The following is a 21403-nucleotide window of genomic DNA, read 5'->3' on the forward strand; positions in this document are numbered from 1 at the left end:
GAGAGTGTGCTAAGGCTCTTTGAATTGCTTTGCTTCATGACTACCTCAGTAATGTATGTTTAACATCTCCTCAGATGAGCGCTTGACATCCAACACAGCTGCAGGTCTCTCCAATGTTAAGGGTTTGTTCTACTGAAATTAAAACACGAGGAAAAAGAAGAGTTTGGCACAAGCTGTGAATTCCACAGGCTGCAAACTCATAAATATATGCTTTTGAATACATCATTCGACATTTTAACATTTTATAGGTGAGCAGCTGAAATCCAGGCAGAGTGTATTTTTTATTTTTCTCATTTACATTTTTTAAGACTAGAATGAATGTATTGCACACAGTTCTGAGCTTCATAAAGGCAGTTTATTTTATATATGTCAAGTACTCTGACCATATTCATACCCTGTATTTTCTCCTTTTTCATATTTAATTTGTCTGTTGTTTATAAAGTCTGGAATCCACATGTGTGAAGAAGCATGCATTATTTGATTTTTTTTTCTATCTGGCTTATTTCACTTCATATAATTGACTCTAGTTACATAAATTTTCCTTGAATGACACAATTCATTCTTTTTTATGGCTAAATCAAACTGTATTATGTATATGCCTCTGTTTTTTGGTCATTCAGCTATTGATTGACGTCTAAACTTATGTCATTATTTGGCTACCTACTGTGAATTGTACTTCAGGAAATATGAATGTGCAGGTACCGCTATGTATGCTGACTTATAGACCTTTGCTTACCAGTTCATTTTTTTCCTGTGACCTCTTTGTCCAGCAGTGGTATAGCTGGGATTGAATAGTCATAAAGAAAACAAATAACAAATGGGAAGATTTGGAGAAAGGGCACTCTTCTACACTGCTGGTTAGAATGTGATTCCATGTAGTCACCATGGAGAGGAGCATGAAGCATCCTATAGAACTACAATCTAAACTATAGTAGATAGAAAAAGTGCATGCTTTAGCAAATAACACATAGCTTCTCTAGTGAAGAAGCCAAGTTCTTCTGCACATCTCCTCATTCCTGGTGCAATGTCTGGTTTGGCTAATTGGTGTTGATTTTAATTCTACATTTGACCTGTCTTCTAAGGCAAATTGGCAAGTTCAAATGCACATGTCTTTTTATAATTTTGTAGAAGACTTTTATGTACATTTTAGTTTGCTTTTCTTATCGCTTCCCTTAAGTGGTTAAATCAGAGGCACCCCCTTTTCAGTATTTTAGATATAAAGAAGACAGTTTCAGAGAAGTTGTCATTTACCCTCAGCCAAAAAAAGCTTGTAAGCAGCAGACATAGGACTTAAGCTAGATAAGATTTGTAAATGACTAAATGACTGACATTTCTCCTTTTACCATTACTTCTTGAAGCCTGTAGCATGTAAGGCCTTGAGTATAATTTTTCTCCTGCTTTTAAAAGATTTCTGTACATAATATACTATAAGAAACATTATAGCTATCCCTGGCTCAAAGTTGTGGGTTTTTTGTTTTGGTTTGTTTTCCATGTGCTAAATTTCTTTCAGTTACCAACATTGGAAGCATTTTCTCTATCTAAATGCCTAAATCATGTTCAAATTTTATACACACAAACCTTGTTCCAGGCCATCTTTTGAGAGCAGCTAACAATCACAGGTACCATTGAATATGACTCAGCCACTAAAGAGCACTTGGGGATTGGTATTTTTTTTTTCAGAGACATATAAGTTGAAAGTATATCTAATCTATCACAGGTAGTGTGATATCTTCCACAAAGGCATGCTGCAATTTAGTCAATAATATTAAATAATTCATTCTTACTGTCTAGTCAAGTCATTTGTAATTCAGACCAAACTCTTACTCAGGGCATTAACTCTTCTTGTGAAGTTTACTCAATAATTGGTTTCCGTATGAAAACAACTTCATAGGGAGGCAGCTACACAGCCAGGTGAACCTGGGACTTATCAAAGCACCCTTCACCACGAATGCAAACTTGATAGCTGAGTATTGAAACCCATTACAGGTCACATAGGAAGTGTTCTCTGTGATCTTAACCAGCCTGTATATCAATAAAAGAACTTTTAAATAAATGTTTTTTTATACTCTTAAATGAAACACATCTAGGAACTAGTAACTATGAATAATTTGAATGTTGCATGCTCAGGTGAAGGTAGTTACTGTGGGGTCCAATTTAATCAAGGAAATACTTGATATTGTGTAGCAGGTAGTCATAGTATCTGTTCCGAGAAACAATAGAAGAATCAAAGTTTTTGTTCGCTGTAAGAACATAAGGGAAATTACTCATTTGCTACCCGGTAGATAAGAAGTTCTCATGAAGTATTTGCTTAAAGAGAAATTCAAAGACATTTTAGGATCATTCACTTGAAATCAAATAAAAAGGATAGGACTGAATTTTATGTGTAGGAGTTTGCCTGTTCATGTTAGTTGTGTAACACAGCCAGTAAAGACTCCAAATTGTTACAGATAATTAATTGAAATTTCCAACTGAATTCTATTATGTGTCATTACCACATACTTGATATGAAATACCACACATATTGAACAGATCAGTCAATATCACAATCAAGATAATGAATATTTACTTCATTTCAGAAATTGCTTCCTGTCCTTACATGAAACGTCCTTCAGAACTCTCTTAGCATTTCACAACCACCACCTGTTTTTTTTATAAATGTTACATTTTTTTTTTATTGGATCTTTCATTTACACTTCAGATGCCATCCCCTTTCCCCATTCCCCCCCCTTAGAAAACCCCTATCCCATGCCCCCTTTTCCTTTTTTGCATTTATACATTTTTTAAAAAAATGTTAATCATAGGCTTTATAAGTTTGGTATTGTTCAATCAGAGGTGTAACCCACTACCCAACATAGATATATCGACTATCTTTGACTGGTGGAGATACATGAACATCTGCTTCCCTGTCTCCCCCCTCTATCTCTCTTTCATCACCTAGCTTCTCCTCTCCTTCTTCTTCTCCTCTTCTTACTCCTTTTCTTCCTCTCAGTACTCCTCCCACCTTAGCTCCTCCTACACATCACCCTTCCTGTTAAAATGAAACTTTTCTCTCAAAATACAATTAGAGCATAATTATGCCAATTTGTACCAGTGAGGTACAAGATAGTCCTTATACCCAGTCCATCCTTTTGTTGACCTACCAGCACCTCTGTCATCTCTCCTAACTAAAACATTTAGTTCTGAACCTGGCTTTAGGATGAATGTCAGCTGACGACCATACACTCAGATCTTTTCTCTCAAGGTAAATAGCTATAAGTTTTCAACCCCGTCAGAAATCCAGAATGACTGAGTTGACTATAATTGTGGGAAGCACAAAGCATAGCTTCTAAAACTTTGCCAATTTATAGAGACCTCTAAACACCTGGACACTCGCTCTACTTCAAAACGTTGGAGCATCTGTTCTTCTGCCTTCTGGCCCAGGATCATCTGACAGACCTTAGTGATGCAGAATTATTAAGGGCTGATTACTCTGTCTAGGCAGATATAATCAGTCGACTATTCTGCAAGTGTGTCCTTTTCTGGACAGTAATTTGTCTGTAGAAGAAAAGTGGCAATTCTTGCCTAGTGGCTGTCTCACCACAACTGGAGTAACTCCAAGGATGCTCAATTTCTTCTTAGAATTTAACATAGGAAGCTGTCCGGAGCAGACAGGTCTCTAATGAAAATGAACATTAATACTGAAATGTTTGTCATGTCAATTCTAAGGATTTCTGATGTTTTGAAAACCAGCTATCCATGTAAGGTAATCTGGACTGTTGCCTGTTAACTCCACTCAGCTATTTCTAAATAAAACATAGAGAACACCCTTATAATAAACTCCAAGTCATGAATTTGCTATAGTCCCTTAACTCACAGGCTGACCATCTCAAATCAGTTAAAAAAGTTAAAGAAGGACTGGGTCTAAGCTTTGTATTCCTAAGTGTGTTATACTGGTACAATGCCTATGAGAGTAACAATATTCATCTCACTCTTATATCACTAAGAAGCTCATGCCAATGAAAACCTTAAAATTTGTAAACAAAGTAAATTGGTGCCATTTAAGAATTTATATCTTCATCTTGATATTAATTATACAGATTTCTACTAATAGGTTATGGCTATGCAATAAACCCTAGCTAATCCTCTCTATTCTGACAAAACCACTACTTTTCCCTAGAGAGACAGCCCAACATTTACCACCTTAGTCCCCATGCCCAGAGAATAGGGGCGCTGACTCATCATTAGCTTCTTCAAGCTGATTATGGGCGTTGAGATATTAGAAGAGGAGTGGGGGGGAGAGCAAATTGACAATCCTCTGATGCTGTGTCTTCGCTGCCTCCAGAAGGAATTCACAGACCTCAGAGGTTTGAGCAGGTCTGCCCAGCTTGCTTGTTGAGTAGATACACCAAGGCTGATCATTCTGCAATATACAATTCTCAAAACAAATTTTAGTATCAAGATAGTTTTTTTTTTTTTTTTAGAAGAGGGCTGACATTTTATTAAGAATGTTGGTTCTAACCGCTTTTCTATTTTTCCCCTCTTTTATTGGATATAATATTTACATTTCAAATTTTATCCCCTTACCATATTTCCTGCACCACCCAGGAACCCCTTATCCCATCCCCCCTCCTCCTGCCTCTATGAAGGTGTTTACCCACCTACCCCCAGCCTCCCTCCCCACCCTCAGATCCCCCCCCTCAGTGCTCAGCCATCAGGGTACTAATTATCTTGTCTCCCACCTATGCCCAACAGGGCCATCCTCCCCTACATATACAGCTGGAGTCATGTGTCTCTCCCTATGTGCTCCTAGGCTGGTGGTTTAGACCCTGGGGAGCTCTGGCTGGTTGGTATTGTTGCTTTCCTCATGGGGCCACCAGCCCTTAAGGTTCCTTCAATTTACTCTCTAACTCCTCCATTGGGAACTTTGATCAGATTAATGGATAGCTATGGGTATCTGTCTCTGAATATGTCCGACTCTGAGAGACCTCTAAGGAGGCAGCCTTATCCAGCTGCTGTCAGCTTTCCCATCCTGACATCCCTATCAGCATCTATTTTTGGTGACTGCCTATGGAATGAATACCCAGACGCAATGGTCTCCCTACAACCCCCCCTTCAGATTCTGACCCACACTTTGTCTCCATATTTGCTCCCTTGGGTATTTAGTCACTCCTCCTAAGAAAGACCTAGGCATCCTCACTTGCTCTTTCTTCTTCATGAGCTTCATGTCGTCTGGTACTTGAATCTTGTTGTTTCAAATTTTTTGGGCTAATCTCCGCTTATCAGTGAGTAAATACCATGTGTGTTCTTTTGTGATTGGGTTACCTCACTCAGGATGATATTTTCTAGTTCCATCCATTTACCTAAGAATTTCTTGAATTCATTATTTTTAATAGCTGAGTAATATTCCATTGTGTAAATGTACCACATTTTTTGTATCCATTCCTCTGTTGAAGGGCATCTGGGTTCTTTCCAGCTTCTGGCTATTATAAATAGGGCTGCTATGAACATAGTGGAGCATATGTCTTTGTTATTTGTTGGGGCATTTTCTGGGTATATACCCAGAAGTGGTATAGCTGGGTCCTCAGGTAGTGCTATGTCCAATTTTCTGAGGAACCGCCAGACTGACTTCCAAAGTGGTTGTACCAGCTTGCAACCCCATCAACAATGCAGGAGTGTTCCTCTTTCTTCACATCCTCGCCAGCATCTACTATCACCTGAGTTTTTGATCTTAGCCATTCTGACTGGTGTGAGGTGGTATCTCAGTGTTGTTTTGATTTGCATTTCCCTGATGACTAAGGATGTTGAGCATTTCTTGAGGTGCTTCTCGGCCATTCGAGTTTCCTCAGTTGAGAATTCTTTGTTTAGCTCTGTACCCCATTTTTTAATGGGGTTATTTTGTTGTTTGGCGTCTAATTTCTTGAGTTCTTTGTAAATATTCGATATTAGCCCCCTATCAGATGTAGGATTGGTAATGATCTTTTCCCAATCTGTTGGTTGCTGTTTTGTCTTGTTGACAGTGTCCTTTGCCTTACAGAAGCTTTGCAATTTGATGAGGTCCCATTTGTCGATTCTTGATCTTAGAGCATAAGCCATTGGTGTTCTGTTCAGGAACTTTTCCCCTGTGCCTAGGTATTCGAGGGTCTTCCCCAACTTCTCTTCTAATATTTTCAGTGTACCTGGCTTTATGTGAAGGTCCTTTATCCACTTGGAGTTGAGCTTTGTGCAAGGGGATAAGAATGGATTAATTTGCATTCTTCTACATGTTGACCTCCAGTTGAGCCAGCACCACTTGTTGAAAATGCTGTCCTTTTTCCACTGGATGAATTTAGCTCCCTTGTCAAAGATCAAGTGACCATAGGTATGCGGGTTCATTTCTGGGTCTTCAATTCTGTTCCATTGATCGTCCTTTCTGTCTCTGTACCAATACCAAGCAGTTTTTATCACTACTGCTCTGTAGTACAGTTTGAGGTCCGGAATGGTGATTCCCCCAGAGGTTCTTTTATTGTTGAGAATAGTTCTCGCTATCCTAGGTTTTTTGTTATTCCAAATGAATTTGTAAATTGCTCTTTCTATCTCTATGAAGAATTGATTTGGAATTTTGATGGAGATTGCATTGAATCTATAGATAGCTTTTGGCAGGATAGCCATTTTTACTAAATTAATCCTGCCAATCCAGGAGCATGGGAGATCTTTCCATCTTCTGAGATCTTCTTCAACTTCTTTCTTCAGAGACTTGAAGTTCTTGTCATACAGATCTTTCACTTGCTTTGTTAGATTCACTCCAAGATAATTTATTTTATTCGTGGCTATTGTGAAGGGTGTCATTTCCCTGATTTCTTTCTCTGCCTGTTTATCCTTTGAATAGAGGAAGGCTACTGATTTGTTTGAGTTGATTTTATATCCAGCCACATTGTTAAAGTTGTTTATCAGGTTTAGGAGTTCTCTGGTGGAAGTTTTAGGTTCACTTAAGTATACTATCATATCATCTGCAAATAGTGAAATTTTGACTTCTTCCTTTCCTATCTGTATTCCTTTGACTTCCTTTTGTTGTCTAATTGCTCTAGCTAAGACTTCCAGTACTATATTGAATAGGTAAGGTGAGAGTGGGCAGCCTTGCCTAGTCCCTGATCTTAGTGGGATTGCTTCAAGTTTCTCTCCATTTAGTTTGATGTTGGCTACTGGCTTGCTGTATATTGCTTTTACTATGTTTAGATATGGGCCTTGTATTCCTGATCTTTCCAAGACTTTTAACATGAAGGGATGTTGAATTTTGTTAAATGCTTTCTCAGCATCTAGTGATATGACCATGTGGTTTTTCTCTTTGAGTTTATTTATGTAGTGGATTACATTGATGGATTTCCGAATATTGAACCATCCCTGCATTCCTGGGATAAAGCCTACTTGATCTTGATGGATAATTGTTTTGATGTGTTGTTGGATTCGGTTTGCGAGAATTTTATTGAGTATTTTTGCATCAATATTCATAAGAGAGATTGGTCTGTAGTTCTCTTTCTTTGTTGGGTCTTTCTGTGGTTTAGGTATGAGTGTAATGGTAGCTTCATAGAATGAATTGAGTAGTGTTCCTTCTGTTTCTATTCGATGGAATAACTTGAAGAGGATTGGTATTAGGTCTTCCTTGAATGTCTGAAAGAATTCTGCACTGAAACCATCTGGCCCCGGACATTTTTTGGTGGGAAGATTTTTAATGACTGTGTCTATTTCTTTAGGCGTTATGGGTCTGTTTAGGTGGTTTATCTGCTCCTCGTTTAACTTTGGTACCTGGTATCTATCTAGAAAATTGTCCATTTCCTCCAGATTTTCCAATTTTGTTGAGTATAGGCCTTTGTAATAGGATCTGATAATTTTTTTAATTTCCTCTGTTTCTGTTGTTATGTCTCCCTTTTCAGTTCTGATTTTATTAATTTGAATGCTGTCTCTGCGCCCTTTGGTTAGTCTGGCTAAGGGTTTGTCTATCTTGTTGATTTTCTCAAAGAACCAGCTCCTGGTTTTGTTGATATTTTGTATAGTTCTTTTTGTTTCGACTTGGTTGATTTCAGCCCTGAGTTTGATTATTTCCTGCCGTCTACTCCTCTTGGGTATACTAGCTTCTTTTTGTTCTAATGCTTTCAGGTTTGCTGTCAAGTTGTTGATGTATGCTCTTTCCACTTTCTTTTTGTGAGCACTTAGAGCTATGATTTTTCCTCTTAGTACTGCTTTCAATGAGTCCCACATGTTTTGATATGATGTGTCCTCATTTTCATTTAAATCTAAAAAGTCTTTAATTTCTTTCTTAATATCTTCCTTGACCAAGTTATCATTGAATAGAGCATTGTTCAGTTGCCAAGTGTATGTCGGTTTTCTGATGTTTTTGTCCATGTCAAAGACAAGTCTTAACCCATGGTGGTCTGATAAGGTACTGGGGATTATTTCAATCTTTTTGTATCTGTTGAGGCCTGTTTTGTGACCAATTATATGGTCTGTTTTCGAGAAGGTACCATGAGGTGCTGAGAAGAAGGTATATTCTTTTGTTTTAGGATGAAATGTTCTATAGATGTCAGTTAAGTCCAATTGGTTCATAACTTCTGTTAGTTTCATTGTGTCTCGATTTAGTTTCTGTTTCCATGATCTGTCCATAGCTGAGAGTGGGGTGTTGAAATCTCCCACTATTATTGTGTAGGGTGCAATGTATGCTTTAAGTTTTAGTAAAGTGTCTTTTATGTATGTGGGTGCCCTTACATTTGGGGCATAGATGTTGAGAATTGCAAGTTCCTCTTGGTACATTTTTCCTTTCATGAATATGAAGTGTCCTTCTTTATCTTTTTTGATTACTTCTGGTTGAAAACTGATTTTATTTGATATTAGAATCGCTACTCCAGCTTCTTTCTTGGGACCATTTGCTTGGCAGATTGTTTTCCAACCTTTTACTCTGAGGTAGTGTCTGTCCTTTCCACAGAGGTGCGTTTCCTGAATGCAGCAAAATGTTGGGTCCTGTTTACATATCCAGTCTGATAGTCTATGTCTTTTTACTAGAGAATTGAGTCCATTGATATTAAGAGATATTAAGGAAAAATGAGTGTTGTTTCCTGTTATTTTTGTTATTGGCATTGAAGATATGTTTGTGTAGCTACCTTCTTTTACGGTTTTTGGAAGATTACTTTCCTGCTTTTTCTAGGTTGTAGTTTCCCTCCTTGTGATGGAATTTTCCACCAATTATCCTTTGAAGTGCTGGGTTTGTGTTGAGATACTGTGTAAATTTGGATTTGTCATGGAATATTTTGGTTTCTCCATCAATAATGATTGACAGTTTTGCTGGGTATAGTAGTCTGGGCTGACATTTATGTTCTTTTAGGGTCTGTATGATATCGGTCCAGGATCTTCTGGCTTTTATGGTCTCTGGTGAGAAGTCTGGTGTAATTCTTATACGTCTGCCTTTATATGTTACTTTGCCTTTTTCCCTTACTGCTTTTAGTATTTTTTCTTTGTTTTGTACATTTGATGTTTTGACTATTATGTGGCGGGAAGTATTTCTTTTCTGGTCTAAACTATTTGGAGTTCTGTAGGCTTCTTGTATATTTATGGACATCTCTTTCTTTAGGTTAGGGAAGTTTTCCTCTATAATTTTGTTGAGGATATTTACTGGTCCTTTAAGTTGGGAGTCTTCCCCCTCATCTATTCCTATTATCCTTAGGTTTGGCCTTCTCATTTTGTCTTGGATTTCTTGTATATTTTGGGTTAGTAGCTTTTTGTATTTTGCATTTTCTTTGACAGTTGTGTCAATGTTTTCCATGGTATCTTCTGCACATGAGATTCTCTCTTCCATCTCTTTTATTCTGTTGGTAATACTTGTGTCTATGACTCCTGGTCGTTTTTTTAAGTTTTCTATCTCCAGGGTGTTCTCCCTTTGTGATTTCTTTATTGTTTCTACTTCCATTTTTAGATCCTGTATGGTTTTGTTTAATTCCTTCTCCTGTTTGGTTGCATTTTCTTGCAATTCCTTAAGGGATTTTTGTGTTTCCTCTCTAAGGGTTTCTATCTGTTCTTTGAGAGTGTTATTTATGTCTTTCTTAAAGTCCTCTATCATCATCATGAGAAGTGATTTTAATTCTGAATCCTGCTTTTCTGGTGTGATGGGGTGTTCAGGGCTTGCTATGATGGGGGAACTGGGTTCTGATGTTGCCATGTAACTTTGATTTCTGTTGCTTACGTTCTTGCGCCTGCCTTTTGCCATCTGGTTAATTCTAGTGCTACCTGTACTTCTGTCTCTGATTGAAGCCTGTCTTTCCAGTTGTCTCGCTTGTGTTTGGTCTTCTAGGAGTCCAGATGTCTTTGTGATTTTTTCCAGCTGCCCTGATTACAGTGGTATCTCTAGGATGCCTCAGGATATGGTGCCTCCTATGTAGCAGTCCAGCTAGATGTCTGCTGTTCTGGGTGCAGTGTCTCCTCTTGGATATCTCAGGGTATGTTGTCTGACACTGTGAGTTCAGTTGTTCCTCTGTGGCTCTGGGTTGAGCGGACCTTCCAGTATGTCTTAGGCGGTGACCGGGGTCCACACAACTGCAGACCTGGTAGAGGTCTGGTCCGGGACTCAGACCCGGGAGATGGGCAGAAAAGGGGTGCTAGCTGGCAGGGGCGCGGGGGAAGGGGGCGGGGAGGGGTATCTGCTGGGTTCTGAGCACTCAGGGCGCCCAGCTATGAGCTCTGGGTAGTATGTGGGTTTTCCTACCTAAAGCTGGTTGTGGGATCTGTGGATCCCCCCGAATATGTCTGGCGGAATCCGGGGTGCACTCACCCGCAGGCCTCAGACCGGAGGAGGAGCGAGCAGCAGAAGGAGCGTGCTAGCGCTGGCTATGGGTTCTATGGATCCCCCAGAATGTGTCTGGCAGAATCCAGGGTGCTCTCACCCACAGGCCTCAGACCGGAGGAGGGGCGAGCGGTGGAAGGGGCGTGCTAGTACTGGCTATGGGTTCTATGGATCCCCCAGAATGTGTCTGGGGGACACCTGGGTGCACTCACCTGCAGGCCTCAGACTGGAGGAGGGGCGAGCGGCGGAAGGGGGCGTGCTAGCGCTGGCTATGGGTTCTGTGGATCCCCCAGAATGTGTCTGGGGGACTCCTGGGTGCACTCACCCGCAGGCCTCAGCGAATGTTATCTTTATATAATATACTTGTGCTTATCTTTATAGGAAACATTTATTTGGCTTTGAAGTTCAAAATTTTTCATTCATATCAACAGTAAATAGGAATTTCAGGTCTAACTCAATACCTATTACATTATTAGTCTTTTAAATTTAGCTCTTTTTAAGATGATGGTAGAATCTAATTGTAGTTTTAACTGGCTTGCTGTGGTATGATCTATGTTGAACACAGTTTCATGAAATTAGTTGTCCAGTGAATATTAGTTGTCCAGTACTTGGGATATATTTCACAGCCTTTGGTAAGTAGTATTTTGAAATTGGGTTATTATTGCATTTTTATATATTAAAAATGGAAGTCCTTTAATAGAGATGTGATTTGCAATACAGTTTTATTACTCTAGGACCTAGTACAGTGTCTGTAATTCAGATGTTCAGTAACTGTTTATTGAATGATTATTTGACAGGGTGATGAGCACATATTTAGTAAGTAGAAAGTTAGGACAATTTGCTGTACTTAGTTTGATTTCTATTGCCTTATAATCAAATAATTTATTAGAAATTTTAAATTGCCAAAGTAATTTCTTAGATCATGGCAACAATGGATGGCCTTTTATAAGAGTATAATTTGGTAATTCTGGCTTTTTTTCCAATTACTTAGAAAGAGCTGGGGAGATGGCTTAGTATGCAAACTGTTTGCTGTATAAATATGAGGGACTGAGTTCAAATTTGCAGAAACTATCAAAAAGACAAACACAGTAGTAGCTATCAATATCCCTAATTCTCTTATTCTCTCAGATACATGAATCTGAGCAGGGAAAGGAGAATCCTTAAAGTTACATAGGCCAGATAGGTAGGTACATTCAGTGGTGAACAAGAGTCCTTGCCCCAAACAATATGGAAATACAAAAACAAAAGTTATCCCTTGGCCTCTACACATGCACAGTGGCTTGGAAATGCCCACACAGACACAAACACATAACAAGTGTATAAACACACACACACACACACACACACACACACACACAAAGTAAATTTAATAAATTTTTTTTGAAATTTGGGTATTATTATTTTATGTTCAATAGTGAATTTTACATAAAACATACTCAGTTTTATTTTAACAGGTTCGTATAACTTTAGATTATATAAAGATTTATAATTACAATGATAGCTTAGTTATACTCTAAACAGTTAACCCTAGATATCTTCCTCTTTCCTTGAGATCAAATTACTGTTCTCATCTCAATTATAAACATATGCTTTGGAAAGTAAATATTTGGGAGCTGGTGAGGTATTTCAGTGAGTCAGGGTTTTTGCTCCTAAGCTAAATTCTACCCTGGAAACCACATAGTAAAATGGGAAAAAAATGTGACTCCAGAAAGCAAGTTGTCTTCTTACTGGCACAGGCATGCAGTCCAGATACTTACAGTAAATAAATAATTAATTAAATATGAAGGCAATAAGTTAAAAGAAAAGAAACATGAGGATGTTTATACAGGTTAATTTTTATTCTAAAAATAATTCAAAAGTCTCCTGTTGCAAACACTCTAAATTCCTCAGATTAGCTGACATTAATATTTTTCTTCAGTGTTTCTCTAGTTTATTTCACCCTTTGTTTTAGTACTATCTTATTTTCTTTTTCTATTATTATTTTTACATTTCCTTTCTAAAAAGAGACAGAAAATAGTGGATTCAGATGGAAGGGGAGGTAGGGATGATCCTACCAAGGAAAATATTAACAGGGAGGTATTGTTTTGTTGCGCCCCCGCTAGATCAGCAAGAAAGACGCGACAAACCGGATCCTTCTCAATAGCCTTTATTGGAAGCGCTCTTTTAGATTTCTGGGAGAGACCGCAAATGCCCAGAACGAGCTGTTTATATACCCTCAGCCCTGGGCAGGGCAAAGTGCATGGAGGTGCTCGATTGGTCAATTTGCAGTGCCTCGTATGCATACACCTCAGCATACCCCGCCCGGGCGGGGGTGATTGGCCAGGTTCGTGGTACCCTAGTGGTACCTCATCTGCATGCCCAGTTTGGGAGGGACTGGAGTCAAATTCCAAAGTGCACTTCGCATGCACTGGTAGTCACTACCTGAGCCTAAGCAGCTGCCATCTTGGATTGCATGTCAGAGGTCAGAGCGGCTGATGCGTGAATGCCAGTCAAAGCAGCAGCGCTGTCAGCCGCTTTGAGGCAGGTGGCCAGACCTGCGGCTCCTTTAGTCAGCCGTCAGGTCTGTGGCTCTGTTTAGTCTGCCTCAGGTCGGCGGCTTACATTGTTTGGTCCTACTAGTTCAGTCTACTGAAGGAAATGAAACTATTGTCTTTAAAGTCTTACAGGTATTACGGAATGAAGGCTAGGCTTTAGGTCGTTTACTCAGTGATCTTAACACTATAGCATATTTTGTCCTCATTACCCATATGATTAAACAAATACAAGTTAGATAGAAAAACCCAAATACTCAAGACCTATTTGTTGCAAATGTAACACTGTCTCAAGCAATTTGATGTCTTTACCCGTTATACAGGAACTCCAACAGTACATTCAGTAATTAGTGTAGAAAAGTAATTATTTTGTCTGATCCAACCATTATCTTAGTTGTCTGAAAAACTATGTTTATTCATGAGCTGTGGTAAACAACTCATTTATCCCAGAAGTCTGACTTTAAAAGTGAATGACTGGTGTAAAGCTTTACATATTTTCCATGCTACTTTCTTTGCAAAGTGTTATCAGATTTTCTGAGTCATAATACATTATAATATAAAAACATGAGAGAACACTGGTATTTATATGTTGTAACTTAATATCTCAGTACATTGTGGAATGTATCTGGTTGCAGAACTCCATATTCAATTCTAGAATAATATGATATATTAATATTCTTTCTATAATAATTATTAAATTCTATACAATAATGCAAAAGGAAAGATTTATTTAGAGACACAGAAGGTTACAATGAGTGCCTATACCAGGAATAGTTTTTCTTTTTCAGCTGATGCAGACATGGAAATGAGTCTCTAGGTATGACGCAGTTATACCTTAGAAACCTGGTATTCCTTATGTTAGTGTTGTCAGATGTTCTGTTTCTTCTAGAACATTGCCACTGAACCAATAGCATAATCTGTGACCCTAGAGTTTGACAGTCAAGTACTGTCTTTCTCAATGGGGCTTAGTAGACACACTTAAAAGCTAAACATATGACCATGATTTGTTGTTTCCCTTCAGTAAAAATAATTCAAAATTTCTCAGAACTCAGTCTCCAGCATGCTTTTAGGTGAAACATTCTACTTCTTCCTGGTACTGAACCATCGGCACATTTCCATGGAAAATCAATTCAGCAAAGTGCCATCTCTTGGGAAGTGTCTGAGGGATTCATATGTCAAAAAAAGCATTTGAGACAGATTCAGTTGCAGAGGCTGTTGAATTGAATGAGAGAGAAAGGATACTTTAATCACAGCTAATTTGAAAAGTATCCTAAAGTTTAACTTCTAAAGATGTTTTAACTTATACACTCAGCATACTACTGATACTGTGAAAGGAAAATTTCTAGCCATAAATCCTTTATTGCATAGTCCATCACTTAGATGACATCGAGCAATTCACATTGAGATTCACAATGAAGTCTGGGTACATCATGATAAATAACTTTTTCGAGCATTTACTGTATGATATTTTCAGCTACTTTAGTGGTTGGCTCACCAAAAATGTTACATCAAAATCATAGAAGATTATATTTTAATTTTAATTCAAGTTTAAAATTAATCTGGAGGCTGAAGTAATTGTTCAGCATTTAAAAGCACTTTTTGCTCTTGCAGATAATCAAAGTTTGATTGGCAGTATCCATGCCAGCTGTCTCACAAAGATTTGTAATTCTAGTTCTAGGGGCATAATGCTCTTTTCTGGCTTCTACAGAACCTCCAAAACCCACACTACACAAATAGGAAGGAAGCGAGGGAAGGAGATGGGAAGGAAGAAAGGAAGGAAGGAAGGAAGGAAGGATGTCCAAAAATCATTTTTATCAAAGGCTTGGCCCAAGTGTGTTCTAGTATCACCAGGCTTGGGAAACTTTGCACTGTGTAGCTTTCGATCCTCTGTAGACAGAATGTGCCTTCTTATATTAAACTGTGATCTCTCTCCCCTTTGCTTTTCTCCTGTAGGATTAAGTTCTTGGTTGGATTCTGTGCACATAACCTACACTGAGAAGTGTTGCAAAACCCCACTTTATTCCAATTTATTGATTGTTTGGCAATACGGAATCCAGCGATCTTTACTGGCAACTCATTTTATTCCTAACTTCTCCTTCCCCTGATCCTCAAAGAATGTAATCATGTACAAAGTAGACCCAGGACAGGAACATGGGCCTTTGAAGAAGAGGTGCCCTAACCTTTTGGCATTGTCGTGTAACATTTCTATCTACCAAGTTTACACTGGAGAACCACAAGTACAAAAGAGGGGCAGAAAGTCTCATAATGTGTTAAGTAAGCACATGATTTTTGCGACAACCTCATCTGTAGCTATCCTTGGTTGCAGACAACTGTCTGAATAAGTTAGAAAACTTTCGTTGCCTTCTGGAAATCTACTTCAATATTAACAACAGAGGAAAAGTTTCAGATAGATTTTACAGTGAAAGATGTAATAAAGTTTTAGTTAATTTATAATATTGTGATATTTCATGCATGGCACATGCCTATAAAAATGTTGTGTAATTTTTAATACTGCTAAGTAAAAAAATGCTTAAGGTATGTTGTAAATAAGGTAGAGTTATACTTAACAAATGTTAAGTTCATCTTCGCTTCCCTGAAATTATATACAGAAGTGCTAATTGTCACTTTGCATAACATTTTTCTTCCAGGTGTCTATAGTTTGCTGGAATGTACATCAAAAGGTTTTAATTTGAATTCTCTGACATGCACTCTCAGTTAACAACACTCAAAGATGTGTGGCTTTGTACTACTCCATCAATCTTGGGCTATCACTCTAAATTTCTCTTAGGTTCTCCAGCTTCAAAATGTTATCCCAGCCTTTTGTAATACACACACACACACACACACACACACACACACACACACACACAGAGCACACATATGCAAAATTTTAAGCTCACAAAGAACAGTAAACAGGAAAGAAGAGGCATCAGTCAGGGATGACCAGTTAGCCAGACAGGCTGACAACTTCATCCCATAGAGGCAGCAATATAACATCATAAGTTCAAGGTTGCCCTGGGCTAAATAGTGAGATTCCATGTTAAAATAGAAAATACAAAGAAAGCAAGCAGCAACAAAAACAAAGACAGCAAGGGGACAGTAATTGTTTAGAAAACAAGTCCAGTATCTTCAATCCATTCTTTTACTCCCTATGAACTTCTTTGTACTTCCATAAAACTAAATGGAACCCACTTACTAAACCCTCTGTAATAATAGTAGGATGTTGTTAAGAGTTATCTTCATTGTAGATATGCAGTAAATTTTGAAAGTAATATATATCTATAAAAGTACACAAATGTTTATATAAGAGACAGAGGAGAGAAATATTGTAGCTATGAGAAACGACTCTTTGATAATTAGACAATTGGTATACAAAAAACAAAGAAACAAACAAAAGCCCTATAAGATAAATAATAAATATAAACATGAATAAGTTCATTTTATGATGCTTTTAAAACTTGATGAAACTATATCATAATTTTCTTTTCCCCTTTCTCCCCTCCTCCCCTCCTCTGTTCACCTCTCTCTCCCTCTTTTCTTACTTTCATCCCCTTTACCTTCTTCCCTCCTTTTTTCTCATCTCTCTTCCCCTTTCCTCTTTCATGCCTACCAGAATTTCAGTCCTTTCTTCTGAGGAATCTTGCCAAGTCTTTTTGCCCTTATTTCTCACTAGAGTTAGGAGAACAAAGTAAGTCACATCTCTTGCATCTGAAGTAGACATGTATGACTTGGCAGATTCTGTGAACCTGAGGGTGCAACACTGGCTCTCAGGTGTGTGGAAATCTCATTTGTGGAATTTAGTTGTTCTCTGGAGATTTGTATACACATCCTGGGTCTGCAAGTCCTTGCCCCACTTCCCGCCACTCTACCAGGACTGTTTAAACATGCTGTGGAAAGGTGAATAAGTGTGTTAAATCATCATGACTGGATCATCTCATTGAAAATTCTACACACAATCCCATATCTGTAACAAGTAAATAATCAGACTGACTCGCTCTCTAGATGCAGAAGCCAACAGTGTCTCTCGGATGCACTGCCCTGTCTTTATGAATAACATAGTGAAATATGTTCTGAATGTTTTGTCTCTACGGAGCCACATTATTTTCATCAGATAGAGTGTGTCAGATTTGCTGTCTTCTCTGCATTTTTAGAGCATTATAATGCTTTGAACCAAATCCTCTTGCTGGTACTGGTGACACATGAATTTGGCTTTTATCTTCAGCAGAAATTGATGTGTCACATAGTGTTCACTGAGGACAGAGTCCGAGGTTCTTTTGAAATTCTTTGTCAAATTACTGCTTTATCTTGATTTGTACCCTCAGCCCTTTTCTCATTCGACAGAAACTATTGTGTTGCTATCTGTTAGAGCACCACAATCTATACCAATTTACACTCTGAGGCCGGACCTGTTTATGGAACATATGGGTTCACTATAGATCAGGGACAGGATGCATTCTTTTTTCTCATAGTGTCAGATTGGAGATTTGGGTTTCAATACAAACCTTGCTGAATTGAGAAGAACTACTGGCAAGTACTGACTTCTGGGAAAATGGAGATTTTGTCTCTCCCAGGAATGAACCTTTTATTAGTTGTCTAATACCACTCTGAAATATGTTTACAAACAATAAAAACAGACTCAGCAACTCAACAGAATGTGTGTGTGTGTGTGTGTGTGTGTGTGTGTGTGTGTGTGCATGTATGTATATGTGTTTTTTAACAGTAATCAAAGAGACTATCGGGGCTTGTGGGTGTGTATGTATATACGTATGTATGTATATGTATACATTAACAATAATCAAATAGAGGCTATCAGGAGAGTGAGAAAGTTCATTGGAGGAGTTCAAGGGAGGGTAACTGGGTGGGGCTGGAGAGAGCAAAGGAAGGGGGATGCAATTCTATTTCTACTAAAACAGATTTTAGTAAAATTTTCTTTTACAAACACAAAATAAAAAAAATCACAGAAGATTGTTTTCTAATGCCTTCTATAGAATGTTTATGTCTATGCTAAACCATTTAATTACCAGATACTGATAATACTGTTTCTCCTCTTACAAGTTACATGTAAAATGACTTTAGTGACTACTTTATAACCTGTTTCAAGGCACCATTGTCAATTTTTGCCAAGCTAAAAATGGATTATGGATGTTACAAGATGAATTTTTTAGAATGGAAGTCAATACTTTTAAAGAATATTTTTCCTTTTCTAAACACACATTCCATCTTTCTTTACTGTGTTATTATTTGTTTTGGAAACATGTTCTTTTATTATTGCCATCTTAAAGTATTTAGTTTGAACTTGAAATTATTATGCCTGTATTGAAGTTGCTTATGAGATATATATGCTATAATGCCAAACCTTCTGTCAACAAAAGGTGGGGATCAATAATACAAGAGAATGTAATGCTGAAGCAGTTAAGGTGAGAGATAATTATGTAGCCCTGAATCATTATCCAGGAATAGTGAGAACAGAGAAGGAAGATAGAGAAATATTTAAAATGTTTTTTAAGGGTCCAATCTGTATAACTCATAACTGCTCAGCCATTAGATTATCCTGTGCTATGCCTACGGCCGATAATTACTCTGAATATTTGATGGAATGATTTTTGTCACAGTGTCTGAGTTAGTCTCTGTTTAAGAAAATTTTATAGGCATATTAATGTGGCTTAAATAGCCCCATTCAAACCTCATGAAGAAACTTAATCACCATCATGATATTAAAAGGTTGGAACATTGGGAGACGATTAAGTTGAGGACCCCAATTCATAAGGGGATGGATATTCTAACCAAAGAGTTAGTTATCCTGGGAATGGATAGGTTTTAAAATGTGTCCATTTTTTTTTTATTGCTTTCATACACATGACATACTTGTGCTCTGGATGTTGTACAGGCTCCACATACGTTGCTTGCATGTTATCAGTATGTGATGTCTTATCATGGTGACACAGGAAGAAGGACAGCAAAATTGTTTTTCAGTTGAGAATTGTAGGCAACTAACACTTGCTGGAGAGGGAGAAATAGTCTTTGTAGAGTGGTCAACATTGAAACCATATTCAAATAACTAGACCTGAAATATCACAGCTTCCAGAACTATGATGCATAAATCTATGTTCTATAGAATCCACTGTGATTTTCTGTTTGCTCGGCAGAAAACAGACTGAGATCCATCCCAATGGTGATAAATGCTAGGATATTTGAGATGTTTACTGAGTAAGGGTTACAAGACTTTATCTCAAAACAAAACAAAACAAACAACAAACAAACCAAAAAAGCCACAAATATTTTTGTTCTTTATTATAACATTAAATTAAAAACTTCCATTTTGTGAAAGAAATTCCATTCTTCCCCCAAAGAAATAAAAGTTTATACCTGAAGCCCACATAGTATAAAGTCCATTTAAATGGATAAACCAATTATGAAGTGCAGTAAGTGAAATGTCACTCAGCAAGACAAAGGAAGAATGATAGCTGTATGGAAGCCTCTGGAAAGCATTTACGCTCAGTGAAAGATATGGACACCAAAACCATGAGTGTATATGATTCTACTAATATTGTAGTTCAAATACCATAAAATAAGTGAGAGCCATTGATGGGTTATGCTTGAGGAGATCAAATGCAACAAGTGCAAGCTCCTTATGATGAAATTTTTGTATCTTTACTACATCTATAGATAGCTACATGATGATATTCATCTGATACACTGAACTGTACATTTAACATGGCTAGATTTTATTAAATCTCTACTATGCTTATGAGTATAAGAGTATATGAACTTCCTGAAGGGACATACTGTACAGGGTGATGTTTGTTTTTAACAGTAGAATTGTGCTTATCTGTAGAATTGATGGAAAGATTAGTGTGTTGTCTAGTATTATCACCAAGCTAGACACAGGCTACAGTCATTTTGGGAGAAAGACCTTTAGCTGAGAAAATGTCCCAACCAGATTGGTCTCTGGGCAAGTGGGTAGGTGCATTTTCTTGATTAATGCATTGATCTACTGATGCCTAGAAGTGTAAGATGAATTAAACCCATTTCTCCCTAAGTTACTTTTAATCTTGGTAGTTTTATCATAGCAATAGAAACTATAACTAGCAATTAGAATGTTTCCAATGGATTCTAGTTAACACTCTCTTAGGATGTTCCTGTGGTTCCCTGTGCTGCAGTCCCTAATTAAGTGATTTTCTTTCTATCTCTAACAGTCACAATATAGCAGAAGATATATACACAGTAATTTTGTTGTTGTGTTTTAAAAAACACCGAAGAGTTTGAGCAAGGTTGCTTAGGGCCTGAGTGCATGAATATTTGAAAAATTTTAAGTGTTTATAGTGAGACTGGTAATGGTTCTTTGATAGGGTTGTTGAAATGTTTCTGTTTTTTAAATGAAAATAAAGCATGCATGTAGTAAATAAAAACAATGCAGTTTTGAAGAGTCATGTATTATTGTCATATTGGCATGAATTTGAAACTTTGTCCAGTTGTATCACAAGATATCTGAGAGTATTAAGCAAAGGAAAGAAAAAGTGTTCCAGTAAAGTTATAATTTTGGAGAAGGGAAACAATTAGAGCAATGTGTACATTTTCCCTCAATGTCTTGAGAGGTTTGTATCAAAATAAGTATAATTTATAGATCAAATTATCTTAAAATTTGCTTATACAATATATATTTAATAATATTGTTTTCTCAGTTCCATTTCAATAATATAGCTTTGGTATTAGCTATTGCAGTTACCCCCATGCTTGCCTAGTTTCCCTATGTGACCTTCTTACGGTACTTCCGGATGACCTCTCCTTAAATGATGGCTTTATGCTCAATTTTCCCAGGTCTCTAATCTGCAAATGATGCTTATGAATTTATTCTGTGATTCTGCAGTTGTTTCCTATATGAGCTTTTATTCTCTCATCAACTGTCATTGCTATTCTATGGTTTTCATATGACAGAAAAATCTAGTCGAACAATAAGACGTGTTTCCCTGTGGTCACCATTGTGTTCTATCACTACATCTTATCCAAACTTCCCCTATCCAACCTTTGTATCTGTTATTGATAGTTTCCTGATATGTCCTTATACTTCTAGTTTGAGACTAAATTTGTTGGG

At 37.6% G+C, this 21403-nt stretch overlaps 1 protein-coding gene across 1 annotated transcript in view; it reads left to right on the plus strand.

Moving 5' to 3' along the window:
- Positions 1-21403, plus strand: part of Malrd1 (MAM and LDL receptor class A domain containing 1) — a 665455-nt gene that overhangs the window by 173300 nt on the left and 470752 nt on the right. The window lies entirely within an intron of this gene.

This window comes from Arvicanthis niloticus, chromosome 8 (genome assembly GCF_011762505.2).
Source record: "Arvicanthis niloticus isolate mArvNil1 chromosome 8, mArvNil1.pat.X, whole genome shotgun sequence".
Lineage (NCBI taxonomy): Eukaryota > Metazoa > Chordata > Mammalia > Rodentia > Muridae > Arvicanthis > Arvicanthis niloticus.